The following is a 17,523-nucleotide window of genomic DNA, read 5'->3' on the forward strand; positions in this document are numbered from 1 at the left end:
CCTAACGACAGGGTTTTACCTAACCTATTAGATTGTTAAACCGGGGTATGCCTGTACTGGTATATATGAGTGAAAGTGACACAGGAATTTGAGGAGTTTTATTATAGTCTTACATGTTCAAGGAAAATTGTTTTAGTACTACATACGTCTCAGATGATTGACATTTGATTTTCACTCAAAAAAAATATTGGAGAACAAATGAAATATGTCTACATAGTGATATTAAAGTAAGCTGCCTGAACGCCTTCGATAGCGTGTTTATCGCTGATCCCAGTGACTAGAGATGACGTCACCACACCAAACTCAAATGTATTAAATATTTCATTCATTCATTCATTGCCAGACGCCATGTATCCCAAACGGGGTGGTCAAGGGCTTAGAGTTAATTGTTTTACCGGGAGGGGCACTAGTCCTCCACCAACCCCACTGGACATAAATAACAGTGGAAGCCTGACTAGAAGCACTGAAACCTAACTGGGGGGGCTTCACCCCCAGGTCCCCCCAATGATTATCAGTGCTGGGCAGGTGCACAAACACTTGTGCAAAGCGCAGTTGCGCACCCTTGCGCTCCAGTGATATCGTTTGCGCATTGCACGCTGCATGAGACCATGCGCAATTTTGTGCTTGCGCACATGAAAAGGCAGGTGTGCAAGCGCAAACTTGGTTGCACTTGCACAACTAAATTTGCGCTTGCGCACCTGCCTGGTGGATTGTGCACTGCGCAATCAGCGCAATCCAAGGGACACGTGGTCTTCCAGGGGACACTTGGTCTTGGGAGCTTCCCGCATAGCTGGACAATGGATGGGGGAGGCTGGGGCGGGTCGCAAGGGTGGGTTGGTGGGGGGAGGCGGGAGGGAAGGGCATAGTAGCATTTCTTAATATGCTTCAACAGAGATAATGTATTTTTAATATTTTTTAAATTATTATTATTAGTAAATAATAATAAATATGCATTATTTATTGAGATTAGCATATGCAGTTCCTTACAAAAACCATTAAAACATATTATTTAAGTCAAATATCCACAGCTTAATATTTGATTTAAATACTCTGTTTTCATGATTTTTTATTTTTTGTAACGAATTACTTATGCTATTGTTTATCTACAGTGTACTGAATTATTAAATAAATTGTCTTGACAAGACAAGAGAGAGAGAGAGATAAAGAGCATTATTCTGAGAGAGAGAGAGAATACGGGAATGGCAAAGGAGCATCCCTTTGAGTGAGGAGATAAGGCATAAACTTCGTCCCTCTTCTCTTTCTTATTCTCCATTCCCTCCCTCCTCTGTCGGAGAGAGAGAGTTGATGATACAGTAATCACGTGATCTTTGCCAATGCCTTGGTAAATATAGGCTGTTTTTCCCGGACAATGACCTACTGTACCTCAGTTACCGCGGGTGGTGGGCAGGTTGCTAATTTAATAATTTATTTAATTATACCAATATATATTTTACAGTAATTCCCACAAATATATGCAAATGATTTGCGCTAGCGCTTTGTGACATTGCACAAGCTAAATATTAGATTGCGCACTTGCACAAATTTCAAATAATAGAAAATAATAATAATAAATAAAAGTAAGTAAGTAGTGGTGGCGACCATCATCCACTCAGTTGATGTAGTGCTGCCTACTTCTTCCTTAGCCTTTATCATTTTTTTTTTTCAGTGCCTCCCCTCCTCCCTTCCTGTTTCTTCCATCTTTCCTGTCACTTCTTATTGCCTTTCTTTCCTTTACAGGTGGCTTTACATTGAGTGACAAGCCAAATGGTTTCCTGTAAACCAAGAAACCATTTACAATGCTGGGTGGTAACCATATAACCAAACCATGCGTGCTCCCTACATGTCAACAAGTGGGTTGGTGGAGGGTTAGTGCCCCTCCCCGTAAAATATATAACTCAAAGTCAATGGCCACCCCTTACGGGATTATGGCGTCTGGCAGTAGATAGATAGAAGTAAGTAGTTATGCTGTTTTATTTAAATATCTCAATATTATTCAGTAATTCCCAAAAATATATCCAAATAGTTTGCGCTTTGCGACATTGCGCAAGCTAAATATTTGTCAGATTGCGCATTTGTGCTTGTGCAGGGTAGTGAACTGTGGATTGCGCTTGCACAAGGTCGTTCTTTGTTTGCGCTACCCACCACTGATGATTATACCCTACCTAACCTAGTGCAAACTATGATGTGCATTCCGTAAAACTTGTGCCAAAACAGTATCATACGTTAAGAGCGTTTGTTAATCACTGACGCAATCATCACCAGGGTTGCCATTTGGTATTTTTCATTACCAAATGTGGGCCAACTTGGTAATGAAAAATTCGTTTGGTAATGAATTGGCATGATCCATTACGAAACGGATTTTTCACATTTATGAAAATGCAAAGGATGGAGACAGTGGGTTGTCTACTCTCATTGATTACTCTTACATAGCATGAAAATAATCAACATTCTGCTGATTATAAGGAGAGTGATTATTTTCTTCTGTACATATATACAGTAGAACCTCTCTCATTCGGACTATATGGGGGGAAGGGTTGTCCGAATTAGCAGATTGTCCGGACCATCAGGGTAATCTCCAGTTCATACCAAAAACTATCTACATATGGTATGTTTGTTAATTATTAACATATGTGGCATTTTTAGAATTTTTCTTTTATTTTTACCACAGTCACTGTTTGTAACATCAAATTTTAAAGCAAACTGTCTAATTTTATCTTTGTTTTTCTTGATGTCTGACACAGTTTGTTTGGCGATACCAAACTCGTTCACGAGTTTTCCTGGAGGAACACCAGCCTCTAGTTTATCCAGTATTTTCACTTTATCTGCTCTTGATGTCTGACACAGTTTGTTTGGCGATACCAAACTCGTTCACGAGTTTTCCTGGAGGAACACCAGCCTCTAATTTATCCAGTATTTTCACTTTATCTGCAATACTTAGTGTTACATGCTTCCTTTTAACACCTTTATTCAATGCAGAAGCTACACTTTCATTAAGGGGCATGGTAAGGAGGATTAACTTTTGAAATACAGCGTAAAATTATAAATGGTTGGTGAACTAGTTGATGGAACGAATGCTAGCATGTGTTTAAACAGGTGCCCATGTTGCGACCTAGCGTGATCCGAGACTAAACAAATGACGATCACTTTCCGCGCTGTTCCTAAAAATGACTTTAGAATTACTTTCAACATATTTTTGGAGCTTATTATTTTTAAATTTTGTCCAAATAAACAGAAATCCGGATCAAAGGGGTCCAGCCCAAAGAGGTTCTACTGTAATTAGTGAAGAGTAAATGCTTACTTGAAGAATTTGGTAATGAAAAGTTTAATTTGATTAATTAAAATTGAGGAGTTTGGTAATGTGGCCGAGTTCAGATCTGGCAACCCTGATCATCACCCAACCATGCGATGACAAAACGCTCACTCAGATTGGTAAGCATATGACTGTGCTTGCAGGTGTAATAGTAGGAGTCTTGGGTGGTGTACTTGGGTGCTGTAGTATTCCACGAGACTAAAAAGAAATGCAGACGGATGAAGAGGCAAACGATCAGCAGGGCAGAGCAGGAAACAGGCAGCTCAGCCAGTCTCTCTGGCAACGCTGCTTTGAATTGTCGAAATGGTGGGGATAACCATGTCAAACGACAATCGGTCAAAAAACGAGGGTTTGGTGTACTGGAAAATTCTCAGTACTTCTCATATTTTTCAGTTACGAGTGAGAGTTGCTAGTTAGCCTGCTGTTTATTAGCGGGGGTATTTTGTAAAGTTATGCATTAAATTTTATGCTCTTTTTCTGTGTAATGTTTTATTCATGTGATTGTTTGTTATCACCGTCATCTGGACCACCTTTCCACCCTAAAGCAGGGTGAGGAGTAGCAGCGTCCAGGCAGCCCGAGTTTACCCAATCCAGCCCATTAACTCATCATTCGAGCCCCTGGAATTCTGGCTCCATCTGATATGCCAAAAACTTTTGCCACATTCTGTAGCTTCACATAAACAAATATGATAGTCAGTCTGGACGTTGTCACGTTATAAAAGGGGTGCCAAATCGCTGATCATGCACTTCTTCTTACAACATTCATCCAGCCAGCTCGATCTTTTATTAGTCCCCTAGCCTGACCAACTTCCATACTCGTAGCTCGCTTCCTCACACACTCATCCACCATATCCCTTCACCTTCTTATTGGCCTACCTCGCCTCCTCCCTCCTTCAAATTTACTTAGATATACCTTTTTCACCACTCTGTTGTCCTTTCTCCCCACATGACCATACCATCTCGGTACACTCTTTTCGATTCTGGTGTCTCCACACTTCCTCACTCCGCATCTTTCACGAATCACATTATTTCGTGTCCTGTCCACTTTCTGTACCCTACATACATTCCTCAGGAGTCCCATTTCCGCTGCTATCACTCTTGACTTTTCATTTTCATGCCACACCATAGTCTTTCATCCAGATGTTAAAGATGGCACTAACACTCCTTCATGTAAGCCTCATGCAGCTGCAACACTCAAGCCTCTGTTTCTTATCAAGGTCTTCTTAGCACCAGCTACTTTCCTTCTTTGTGTAACTCTACTTTCCACATCTTTGGCACATTTTCCTCTCTTTTACATCACTGTACGCATGTACAGTCATCTCGAGTGCGTGATTTTTTTTTTTTTTTTTTTTTTTTTTTTTTAATGCGAGGAAGAAGGAACCAAAGGCATGAGCCCGCAGTAACAGTTCCCTCCAAGAGAAAAACAAAATACAATAGAGAGCCAAATTCAAGATCCGATCATTTTGAGATGCCTGGACACACTGCGTTTGAAAGACTGGAGATCATAGGCAGAAGGAAATACAGACAGAGGGAGACAGTTCCAGAGCTGACCTGTTGCATAAATGAAAGACTGGGAGTAACGGTTAACTCTTGCATTAGAGAGTTGGACAGAAAAGGGATGAGAGTTTGCTGCCAGACGGGTGCTACGCGCCCGTCGTAGAGGTGGAGGAATGCAAGCAGACAGTTCAGAGGAGCAGTGACCATTAAAGTAGCAATAGAAAAGAGATAAAGATGCAACAGTGCGACGAAGAGACAGAGGTTGAAGGGAGTCAGTAAGAGGAGGAGAGTTAATGAGACGAAAAGCCTTTGACTCCACCCTATTGAGAAGAGCTGTATGTGGGGAGCCTCCCCACACATGAGAGTTGTACTCCACACAGGGGCGGATAAAACCCCTGTATAGAGTCAACAATTGTGCAGGGGTAAAGAAAGAGCGGAGTCGGCTTAGCACACCCAATCTCTTGGAAGCAGATTTTACAAGAGATGTACTGTAATATGATCTTTCCAAGATAAGTCCCGAGTAAATGAAACCCCAAGCATGTTCAAGGATGATGCAGGATTAATCTGAATATTATTAAACATTAGTGGGTATACCTGTGGAAGATTTTGTCGGGTTGATAGGTGTAAGAACTGAGTCTTAGATGCATTAAAGACAACCATATTATTTTTACCCCAGTCAGAGATATGAGCCAAGTCAGACATTAGGTGTGCCATAGCCTCATCCCTTGTTTCTTGAAGTAACTGTTGAGATGGGCGTTGCGGGAACCGAATGGAAAGGTGAAGGGTGGAGTCATCAGCGTATGAGTGGATAGGGTTAGATGTACAGCTTAGAAGATCATTGATGAATAAAAGGAAGAGAGTTGGTGATAGGACAGAGCCCTGAGGAACACCACTGTTGATAGATCTAGGAGAAGAACGATGGCCGTCTACGACAGCAGCTATAGAACGACCAGAAAGGAAGCTAGCGATGAAGGCACAGATAGAAGGATAGAAACCGTAGGAGGGCAGTTTGGAAATTAAAGATTTATGCCAGACTCGATCGAAAGCCTTTGAGATGTCAAGTGCAATGGCAAAGCTTTCGCCAAAGTCCCGAAAGGAGGATGACCAGGAGTCTGAAAGGTAGGTGAGAAGATCGCAAGTGGAGCGTCCCTGACGGAACCCATACTGACGATCGGAAAGAAGGTTGTGATAGGAAAGATGCCTTAAAATTTTTCTATTAAGAATTGACTCGAAAACTTTTGAAATACAGGACGTTAAAGCAATTGGACGATAGTTGGAGGGTTGGGAGTGGTCACCCTTCTTTGGGACTGGCTGAATGAGAGCAAACTTCCAGCAAGAAGGAAAGGTACAAGTTGACAGACAAAGACGAAATAGTTTGCCTAGGCAGGGTGTAAGCACAGAAGCACAGTTTATGAGAACAGCAGGAGGGACCCCATCAGGCCCATATGCCTTGTTAGTACTGAGGCCAGTAATGGCAGAAAATACATCAACTGAAGAAATTTTAATGTCAGCCATGAGGAAGTCAGAGGGGGGAAGTGATGGAGGAACAGCACCAGAATCGTCTAAGGTGGAATTGGAGGAGAAAGTCTGTGCGAAGAGATCTGCTTTATCAGTAGAAGAAATAGCTACAGAACCATCAGAGTAGAAAAGAGGAGGGAAGGATGATGAGGTAAAGTTGTTAGAAAGATTTTTGGCAAGGTGCCAGAAGGAGCGGGAAGAATTCGAGTTGGAGAGTTGAGAGCATTTAGTATGGATGAAATTATTTTTAGTAGAGCGAAGAACAGACTTAGCACGATTCCGGGCAGAAACGTAAAGATTATGTGATTCAGGGGTGGGTTGGCTCCGGTACCTTTTGTAGGCCTTCTCCTTGTTGTGGACAGCATTAGAACAAGCGTGATTAAACCAAGGCTTTCTTGCGTTAGTCAAAGGATATGAGAAAGGAATGTATGCTTCCATGCCCGAGAGAATAACCTCCGTAATGCGCAAGGCACACTCAGATGGCTCACGGCCATGGAAGCAATAATCATTCCAGGGAAAATCAAAGAAGTACTGCCTGAGGGCCTCCCAGTCCGCGGCTTCAAAATGCCAGAGACGACGTTTCCCTGGAGGGTCCGCAGGCCGTACTGGAGCGATAGGACAGGTTAAGGTAATAAGGTTGTGATCGGAGGAGCCCAATGGAGAGAAAAGATTAACAGAGTAAGCAGAAGGATTAGTTGTGAGGAAGAGGTCAAGTATGTTGGAGCTCTCTCCAAGGCGGTCAGGGATACGGGTAGGGTGCTGTACAAGCTGCTCTAGGTCATTAAGGATAGAAAAGATGTAGGCTTGTTCACCAGGTGGATCCGTGAAAGGAGAGGAGAGCCAAAGGTGGTGGTGAACATTGAAATCTCCAAGAATGGAGATTTCAGAGAAAGGAGAAATGGACAGAATGTGTTCCATCGTAGAAGTAAGATAGTCGAAGAATTTTTGATAGTCAGTAGAATTAGGGGATAAGTAAACAGCACAGATATATTTAGTCAGAGAATGACAGGAAAGCCGAAGCCAGAGAGTGGAGAATTCAGAAGAATCAAGTTCAGGAACACGAGAGCAAGATAAGTCGTTGCGTATGTATACACAACAGCCACCTTTGGCTTTGAAATGAGTATAGAGAAAGTAGGAGGATACAGAAAAGGGTTTGCTGTCAGTTGCCTCAGACAGCTGAGTCTCCGTTAGAAAAAGAAGGTGAGGTTTAGAGGAGGAGAGGTGGTGCTCAACAGAGCGAAAGTTAGATGAAAGGCTGCGAATGTTGCAGAAATGAAGAAGAAGAGAGTCAGACAGTGGTTCCAGGCACCTCGAGTCGTCACCGGGAGAGGGGCAGATGGCGGGGGCATTTATGGTCGCACTTTATAAATTCGCACTTTGCGAAGCATAGGATCCCATGTTAAAATGGATTTATGGGCGACATCCTGAATTTTCGTATATTGATTCACCAATACCCATCCCTAACAAAAAAGCAAAAGGAAAACTTACAATAGAAACATGCAAGAGTAATACTGTATATTTATTATGATAATTCAAGACCTTACCAGCATTGTACAGAGGGTAGATAATGCAAATTGTTGTTGTGGTACCTGAGGCTGTACCATGGAAGCTACCTGAATAAAAACACTCAACAGCTGTTCTGCACGGGTCTCATCCTCACTCTCACTCTCATCACTACTGGAGGGGTTTTGGCTCTCTTTTGTTTTTTTCTTCTTCTTGGAAGGAACAGTTTGTGGGCTCTTAGCCTTTGGTTCCTTCTTTCTTGCATTAAATGAAAAGAAAAGATAATCCACTGTCTCCACCCTCAGCACACCCTTTTTTTTTTTTTTTTTTTTTTTTTTTTTTTTTTTTTCCCAGACGCCATGTATCCCATACTGGGTGGTCAAGGGCTTAGAGTTAATTGTTTTACAGGGAGGGGCACTAATCCTCCACCAACCCCACTTGACACGCAGGGACAACGTTATGCCAACAGCATCTGGTGTTCCCAGGCGATCACCCATCCAAGTACTAACCAGACCCTAACGTTGCTTAACTTCACTGATCGGACGGGAAGCGGTGTACTCAACGTGGTACATGTGAAAAATCCTTTTGGTAATGAATCATTCTGAATCATTACCAATCAAATTTTTGTTAATTAATCATTCTGAAGAATTATCGATCGATTTTTCCATTACCAAATTGCCTCACATTTGGTAATGTAAAATACCAAATGGCAAACCCTGGTGACGATTGCACCAGTGATTAACGAATGCTCTTAAAGCACAATATTGTGTGGCCAGTTTTATGGAATGCACATCTTAGTTTGCACTAGGTTAGGTGCTGCCTGTTGCTGCTCCAGGAAACACTCAAAGTCGAGGTCAGACACTACAGACATTACGTTATCATCCTGCTGCTTTGATCACCGGTCGCACCCGATCACACATACTCACCAGCCCCACCCTTACCCATCACATGCTACAAATTATGCTTGCGAGTTGTGAGAGAATACCGTATTTGCCTCAATTTTTCATGCCTGTCGCACATTGCAGGTAGCAAACGCACTTTCTAAATAATTAATTATTGTCAGACTCCTGTCGCACATTAGGCAAGATGCACTTTGCAAAGGTGCACTTTAGGGGAGATGACTGTATTTGAACTTTTCCACCAATTCAAGTCTCCCACCATTCACTGTAACATCACACTGAGAGTCATCTTCTCTCGATTACCATCAACTTACTCTTTTCTGCATTTACTCTCAAGGTACAGTGCTCAGACATCAGCAAAACTCTGCACTAGTCTACCAAGTTCTTGGTTTTCTCAAGTAGTACAGTACTGCATCATCAGCATACAAATCTCGGATATTCCATCCATCACCATTCATTACCAGCGCCATCCCTCTCTCCGTTACTCATGTTCTTATTTCTTGCATCACCCTGTCCATATACAGTGGAGTCTCTTTTATCCGAAAATCATGGGACTTTCAAAGTTTCATTTAATCGATTTTTTCGGATAAAAGATACTGTAATGATATGTAGGATACAAGGGAACAGTGTTGTATTCACCCATCACCCATTTCTGGCGATGTTTAGCCCACCACCAGCACCAGCACCCGAAAAGCCACTCAACCATCACCAAAACACTTAATACTGTACACTGTAGTAACTAAGTATGTAACTGCACTTTTGTAACGGTAGTAGAAACTGTCAACTTAAATAAATCTTCACTCATAAACCTAAATAAACCTTCAACAAAACAATTACGTAATTCACTCTAAACAATTCGAACAAATGAAGTCTTAAACCTAATTGTTCTTTCATATTTTCTCTTTCCTTATTCAGTCATTTCCACATCATCTCCCACATCATCCAAATCTTCTGAGGTGGTGGATGCAGGTGAGAGAGTGGGCAGCTCGCTAGCAGGGGATATATATATATATACATGCAACCATAAATTAACGCTAGTGGCGCGAAACAAGCCCGCCGTGTTGGAATTTTCGGATAGATTACAGATTTCTGCGGTTAATCGAAATGAGAACGTTTTAGTAAAACTTACGGATAAAAGAGACTCCACTGTATACAGTATATTGAACAGCCATGGGGACATCACACAAACTTGTTAAATTATGTAATTTTATTTCAGTTAGTGCACTAAAGCATTCAGAGTGTTATGTTATGTAAGAAAACTCTGGCATGTTTTGGATGTCTCTGACTTGGTAACTGTAGGTGCTACAGTCAACTAGAAAATTCAAGTGTAATGCAAAATAAAAGGAGGTGGAAGAGCCTAGGGAAGTCAGTTTCGTTTCAGTTTTAGTTTCAGTGCAGTTCAGTGTCAGTGCGGCCTAGTTAAGATTGTATAGCTCCGGCACTTTTGAAAACAGTGAAGTGTAGTAGGCAAGCATTACGTGTAATTATTTGGTGAATAAAGACCGCAAACTTGAGAAGCCAGTGTTTATTTACCACACCTGAGCCGATCTTGTTCCTGCACACCAAAAGGCTGACCTTAGGAAGAACAACTTACTGGGCAGCATCCTTCTTATACTGAACTGCAGTAAAAGTCCTCTCATTCAGCATCTGGCCTTATGGCATTTCTGTTTTCATAAATAGTCTCGTTACGGAAGTTCTGTGCTCTTTTGGCACGTGCTGAGCCAATCAGACCCGCAACGGGATCATCAGCTTACCACTGGCACCCGTGTCCCCATAGTTGCCAATTTGCCGCTCTTGGCACTAGATGTAGCACTTATCAGTAATTTAGTGCGTCATAATAATTTAGCGCCAATAAATATTAGATTTTCTTTTATATCTTGTGTGTTTTGAAGTCCAGTTTAGCATGAAAATTTTAACAGTTCACCAATTGCTTAACACATTTTAAAGTTGAGCTTAGTGCTTTTGAAGATTTTTTCTTGCCAGCACTGAATGCACCATTGGCCATTGTGACTCATGAGTGTCTGGCTTTGTGAGCGAGACCTTTCGAAAGTTTGGAAACTTTGTCCTGCTATTTTATGGTGTATATATGTAAATACACCTAGATTAAGTTAAGTTCATGTGTATTGTATCATTAAATTCATTAAATGTAAGTTGCTTATTGAATACTTAGTGTGTAGGTTTGACCAGTATCACTTGCTAGACACTGTGACTGCACTGGGGTGACCGACCATGATTGCTAGAAACTTTCTGGCAGGTTTACCCGGTCATCCAGGAGTTTCTGCTCTTTCGGCACTTGTGTGGTCCCAAAGATGCCAAATGAGAGGACTTTTACTGTACTGCTGTTGGAGCCTGTGGCAGTATGGGATGAGGACATAACACCATATATTCTTTCATCTCAGTCACATTTGGAAAACTGTATATTCTTTCATCACTCAGTCACCTTGGCAACTTAAGTTTATAACCATGCATACACTTATCCATATTATCATGTCGCCTTTCCTCTCATGCAACGTAGGTAGTTTCAATCTTTGTAGCTACTCATTGTACTTTGTGTGTGTGTGTTGGGGGGGGGAGACCACACAGCTGCAGCATATTCTAATCTAGGTTTTTACCTTTGCCAATTTCAATTTACAGTACTTAGCATATCTTCACCTATGCGTGTGTAACTGAGGTGGCGCAAGCAGGCTGGGCTTTGTTTTTGCTGACATTGTCAGTGGTGTATAGCTGGTAGGAGCAATGGACAGTTTGAAAAATTCATTTTCCTTGTGTGCTGTCAGTTAATGATGTAAAAAGTGGATATAGCATGGCCTTGTTTTATGATGAGGATATTTGAAAAAAATTCATTGCATAATTTATCGTATACCAAGTCAGTTATAACATGGGATCAGTGGGGTTATGTTTTTGACAAGAGTCACCCACCCAGCAGTCTAAAAAGAAGTTTCCAGTTCACTTAAACTGATTGTTATTTCACTTCACTGCATATCATTTAATGCTTACTACCAAAAATAAGTAAAAACAAGTTTCTGGCTCACCTAAACTGGTAGTTATTTTATTTCACTTTACTTCACTTGCCGCTTGAACTCCAGCATCACACTGTTGTTCCATTACTGACACAGACACACTTGATAATGATGAATGCAAATGCCATCTTGGAACAAACAAATGATGACTTGCATGAGGGCAGTGGATAACCGAAAATAACAATTGTGGTTTTGAAAGAGCGAGTGTAGACCAATCTGATAGCGATTGTAACTTAGTCTCTTGGATGCCACAGTCTCATGTCTGTTTTACCTTTGAATCGTGAGGTGTGTCTTTAGAAAGAACATCATTAAGCAGGTTTAGTCCTGTATGAGGGGAAGTGGGGATTAGAGTGGACATAAGGTTACATTACCTATATTATGTTGGATTTCAGTTATCTGTCATGCACGGATCCATTTTGTGTTGTACTCAAGGTTAACACTTTAGCTGCACAATTCAGGAATTATTGTATTTCCTAAAAGTTCCTGGAAACTCTCAGGAAAAAAGAAGTCTTCTGTGTAATCACATTTGTAAAACTGCAAGTGTCCCAACTTGAACTCTGTATAACTGTGATTGAGTTTCCTGCTTGAGTGATGATTGTATGGCCAGTTACCAAGCTTGTAACAACTCTTCACCCTCATGATAATCCCTCTCAGTCAATGGTAGCCACCCATGTACTATCTATAGTGTTCACATTAAAGTTGTTTCATGTTAAGATGCTGAAAACATCTATGTATCCACTTATGATTCCTATGATTCATTAGTCATCATGAAGCAGTAATATGTGTTTTTTTGTACTTGAACCCTTCAGTTATGAACCAGGAGCAGGTCTCATTTAAAATCAGTATTTTGCTTGCATATTTCCTAGACTTTCAATGACGACCAGCTGTAAGATCTGTATCACACCATTGCTTGCTAAACTGAACTGTTCCTTATCTGTCGTACGTCAGTAGCCTTTTGAATTCTCCTGAGTGCTCACTGCAACAATCCTTCGTACACTTAGCAAACTAGTCTTCTGATGAGTATGCCACCCTCATATCATTGTCATTATACCAACCACAGTTGATCTATCTATCTATCTACCTATTGCCAGACGCCTCAATCCCGTTTGGGGTGGCCACAAACAAATCGCCTCCAAGTCGCCCTGTCCCCCACCATTTCACTCCCCTGCTCCCAACTCACACCCCCCTCTCTCATATACCTCTCCACCCCATCTCTCCATCTCATCCTCGGCCTCCCCCTCCCTCTTTCCCCCTCCACCTCACTCACATACACTCTCTTCGTCAGTCTTTGACCCTCCATCCTCTCCACATGGCCAAACCACCTCAGTGTGTTCCTCATAACGCTTCCTATCACATCCACATCAACACCACAACGCTCCATTATATCCTCATTCGTCAGCCTGTCTCTCCATGTGACTCCACAGGCTCCTCTTAAATAACTCATTTCCACGGCTCTCACTCTTGACTTGTGTCCTTCCAACAACGTCCAAGCTTCACTTCCGTACGTTAGAGTTGGTATCACAATACTGTCATGTAGTAACTTTTTCACTTCCATGCTCACTTCCCTGTTTCTTATCACTGCTTTCAAAGAACCAGCAACCTTTCTTCCCTGCTGTACCCTTTCAAGCACTTCAACCTCCAAACCTCCATCCTTACTCATCACACTACCCAAGTACTTAAACGTACCCACATTTTCCAATTCCTCACCATCCAACCTCGCTGTACATTCACTGACTTCACCTCTCTCAAAGACCATCACTTTACTCTTCCCTACATTCACCTTTAGATTCCGTTTCTTACACACTCTCTCAAACTCATCCACCAAGCCTTGCAGCTCCCCTTCGTCTTCACTCAACAACACGGTATCATCTGCAAACAACAGTACAGGGAGTTTCCAAACACTATCCTGTCTCACCAGGGCCACTCCAACATCCACTACCCTACCTTGTACCTCTTTTATTACCCCATCCATGTACAGATTGAACAACCATGGAGACATGACACATCCCTGTTTCAACCCAACTTTCAAAGAGAAAAATTCACTTAGTTCACCATCCACACGCACTGCAGCCTTCGCACTATCGTACATACTCTTCACAGCATTCAACAACTTCCCATCTATTCCATATATTCTTAACACTTTCCACAATCCTAGTCTATCCACCCTGTCATATGCTTTCTCCAAATCCATGAAAGCCGCATACAACTTCTTTCCCTTCTCTAGAAACTTTTCCACTAAAGATCTGAGAATGAATATCTGATCTACACAACCTCTTCCCTTCCTAAAGCCTCCCTGTTCTTCTCCAACTAATTTCTCTGTTCTTTCTCTAACTCTGTCAATAAGTATCCTACCATACACTTTTCCTACTATACTAAGAAGACAAATGCCCCTATGATTACCACACACTTCTTTTCCCCCTTTTCCTTTGTACAAGGGAATAATTATACCTGACTTCCAATCCTCCGGGACTCTACCTTCCTCCCAGGCCAATCTGCACATCTTCCACATCCATTCTACTACTATCTCTCCCCCATGCTTCAGCATTTCACCACACACTCCATCAATTCCTGGGGCTTTCCCTGATTTAACTTTCTTCATTGCTTCCACAACTTCTATCCTACTGATTTCTTCCTGTCTTCTCACCTCCCTCCTTCTTCCAGCCATTCCCCAGCCACTTATACTCGCATTACTTCCATCCTCCACGTTCAACAATTCCTTAAAGTGTTCTCTCCATCTGCTCACTTTTTCTCCCTTCTCCACTAGTAATCTACCATTTTTATCTTTCACTCCCCTGCTAACTTCACTTCCACCCTGTCTTACTCTTTTCACCTCTTTCCAGAACATTTTCTTACAGTCCCTCCACTTTACACTCAAATTCCTTCCAAATTCCTCATCCACTCTCTTCTTACTCTCTCTTACTAATCTTTTCACCTCTCTCTTTCTTTCTACATATAACTCTCTCTTCCGCCTCTCAACTTCTTCCACGCCCCTATTTCTCATCCATTCATTGTATGCTTTCTTCTTTTGTGCCACAGCCCGTTTCACCTCTTCAGTCCACCACGCTGTTCCTTGCACCCCCCTCCGTCTTCTCTTCCTTCCACACACCACATCACATGCTGCACATATTTCTTCTGTAAATATTCTACACACACCTTCCACGTCCCCCATCTGCTCCAACTCATATTTGCCCAATCGTTCCTCCACTTCTCTCTTATACTCTGCCTTTTTCTCATCCTCTTGTAACCTTTCCACTCTCCTTGCAACTACTCCTTCCTCTCGTCTTTCCCTTCTTCTATTCCTCCATCTTACTTGAACTTTAACTCTGGCCACCACCAAGTAGTGGTCAGAAAGTCCACTCCCCAACCTCTATAAACTCTTGCATCCAATATACATCTTCGCATCCTTTCATCCACACACACATAATCAATCATTGCCTTCCTTTCACTCAATTCACCACCCACCCTTCTCATCACTCGCCATGTATACCTGTGGATCATTTTATGCCTGAAGAGGGTATTGGCTATCACCTACCCTCCCAGCACAAATGTCCACTAACGCACTTCCATTCTCATCTATCTCAGCAGGCACACCCCACTCACCAACTATTCCATCCACCTTCACATTCCCAACTTTACCATTCATATCACCAATCAAAAACACTCTATCATTCCTTCCAAACTTTTCCATGCACACTTCTACATTTGTCCAGAACTCTTCTCTCACTCTTCTAGCACGATCTTGCGTTGGCGCATACACACACACAATCGCCCACATTTGTATTCCAACTTTCAACTTTACCCACACAATCCTTGATCCAACTGATCCATACTGTCTTATGCTCCTCTTCCATCTTTTACTCACAACTATACATACTCCTTCCTTTGCCCTCTCATTCTCACCTACTCCTGCACATATACCCCATCCATACTCCCATTCTCTCACACTTTCTCCTCTCCATTTTGTTTCAGTTATTCCACATACATCCACTTTCGCATCCTCAAGCACCTGGACAATCTCTCTCTCTTTCACCTCATCATTTGCTCCCCTTACATTCCACGTTCCAATTGCAATGTCCTTTGTCCGGTCCTTGGTCGTCAACGTTTGGTCAGTCCTTGTCCGAGGCTTATTGTTTGTTTTTTTAGTTAGTTGTTTTCCGGGGAGGGGCACTAACCCTCCGCCAACCCTTTTAGTCGCCTTTTACGACAAGCAGGGATACTGGGGGAGTATTCTTGACAAACCCCCCTACCCCCAGGGGGGTACCACAGTTGATCATAATCCTAATATAATCACAATAGATCATTTCATATGCTTTCAGTATATAATTTTTAAATTCATGTTTATCCTGTACAGTAATAACAGACATAAGATGCATGGTGGTTTAATGATGTGAAGCACAAGTCATAGTGAAGGTCATATAGTTATCAGCAATGTGAACCAAGAGGACACCATTATAGTCAGCTTACTTAGTACACAGTCGATTGGTCATGCATCAGGAGCAGCAGTATAGAAATCTGTGTTATGGGAAATACACCACCTATGAGATAGCCCTCCTATGGTCAACACCCTCACCAGAGTCACACCTAACAACCCACCAAACTCTCCTTATCTCTCAGACTGGCCATAAATGTATCAAACTACGATACATAGTTGAAATACATTATTGTAACTAACCTGAAATGTGGAGGTAGACCACACCATTGCATAACACCACTACCCAGACCATCACCTCACATCATCATCTCGTACCACCTTCCAACACCATCACCTCACAGCATCACCCCATACCACCACCCAGCAGCATCACCCCATACCACCACCCAACAGCATCACCCCATACCACCACCCAACAGCATCACCCAACAGCAGCACCCCATACCATCTCCCAACACCATCACCCCATACCATCACCCAACAGCAGCACCCCATACCATCACCCAACACCATCACCCCATACCATCACCCAACAGCAGCACCCCATACCACCACCCAACAGCATCACCCCATACCACCACCCAACAGCATCACCCCATACCACCACCCAACAGCATCACCCCATACCACCACCCAACAGCATCATCCCATACCATCACCCAACACCATCACCCCATACCATCACCCAACACCATCACCCCATACCATCACCCAACAGCAGCACCCCATACCACCACCCAACACCATCACCCCATACCATCACCCAACAGCATCACCCCATACCACCACCCAACAGCATCACCCCATACCATCACCCAACACCATCACCCCATACCATCACCCCATACCATCACCCAACACCGTCACCCCATACCATCACCCAACACCATCACCCCATACCATCACCCAACACCATCACCCCATACCATCACCCAACACCATCACCCCATACCATCACCCAACACCATCACCCCATACCATCACCCAACACCATCACCCCATACCATCACCCAACAGCAGCACCCCATACCATCACCCCATACCATCACCCAACACCATCACCTCACAGCATCACCACATAACACCACCCAACACATCATCTCATAGCATCACCCCATACCACGACCCAACACCATCACCCTATACCACCACCCAACACCATCACCCCATACCATCACCCAACACCATCACCCCATACCATCACCCAACACCGTCACCCCATACCATCACCCAACACCATCACCCCATACCATCACCCAACACCATCACCCCATACCATCACCCAACACCATCACCCCATACCATCACCCAACACCATCACCCCATACCATCACCCAACAGCAG

The 17,523-nt window shown here is 42.8% G+C and overlaps 1 protein-coding gene and 1 pseudogene across 2 annotated transcripts in view; one reads left to right on the forward strand and one right to left on the reverse strand.

Annotated features, from left to right (window-relative positions):
* The window catches only part of LOC145406675 (uncharacterized), a 176,966-nt gene that overhangs the window by 153,916 nt on the left and 5,527 nt on the right, over window positions 1-17,523 (forward strand). The gene's annotated exons all lie outside the window — the stretch shown is intronic.
* LOC145406950 (5S ribosomal RNA) lies at window positions 8,289-8,408 on the reverse strand (annotated as a pseudogene).

The sequence above is a fragment of the Coenobita brevimanus genome, chromosome 71, assembly GCF_032717465.1.
Source record: "Coenobita brevimanus isolate Jiangsu-jjx chromosome 71, ASM3271746v2, whole genome shotgun sequence".
Taxonomy (NCBI): domain Eukaryota; kingdom Metazoa; phylum Arthropoda; class Malacostraca; order Decapoda; family Coenobitidae; genus Coenobita; species Coenobita brevimanus.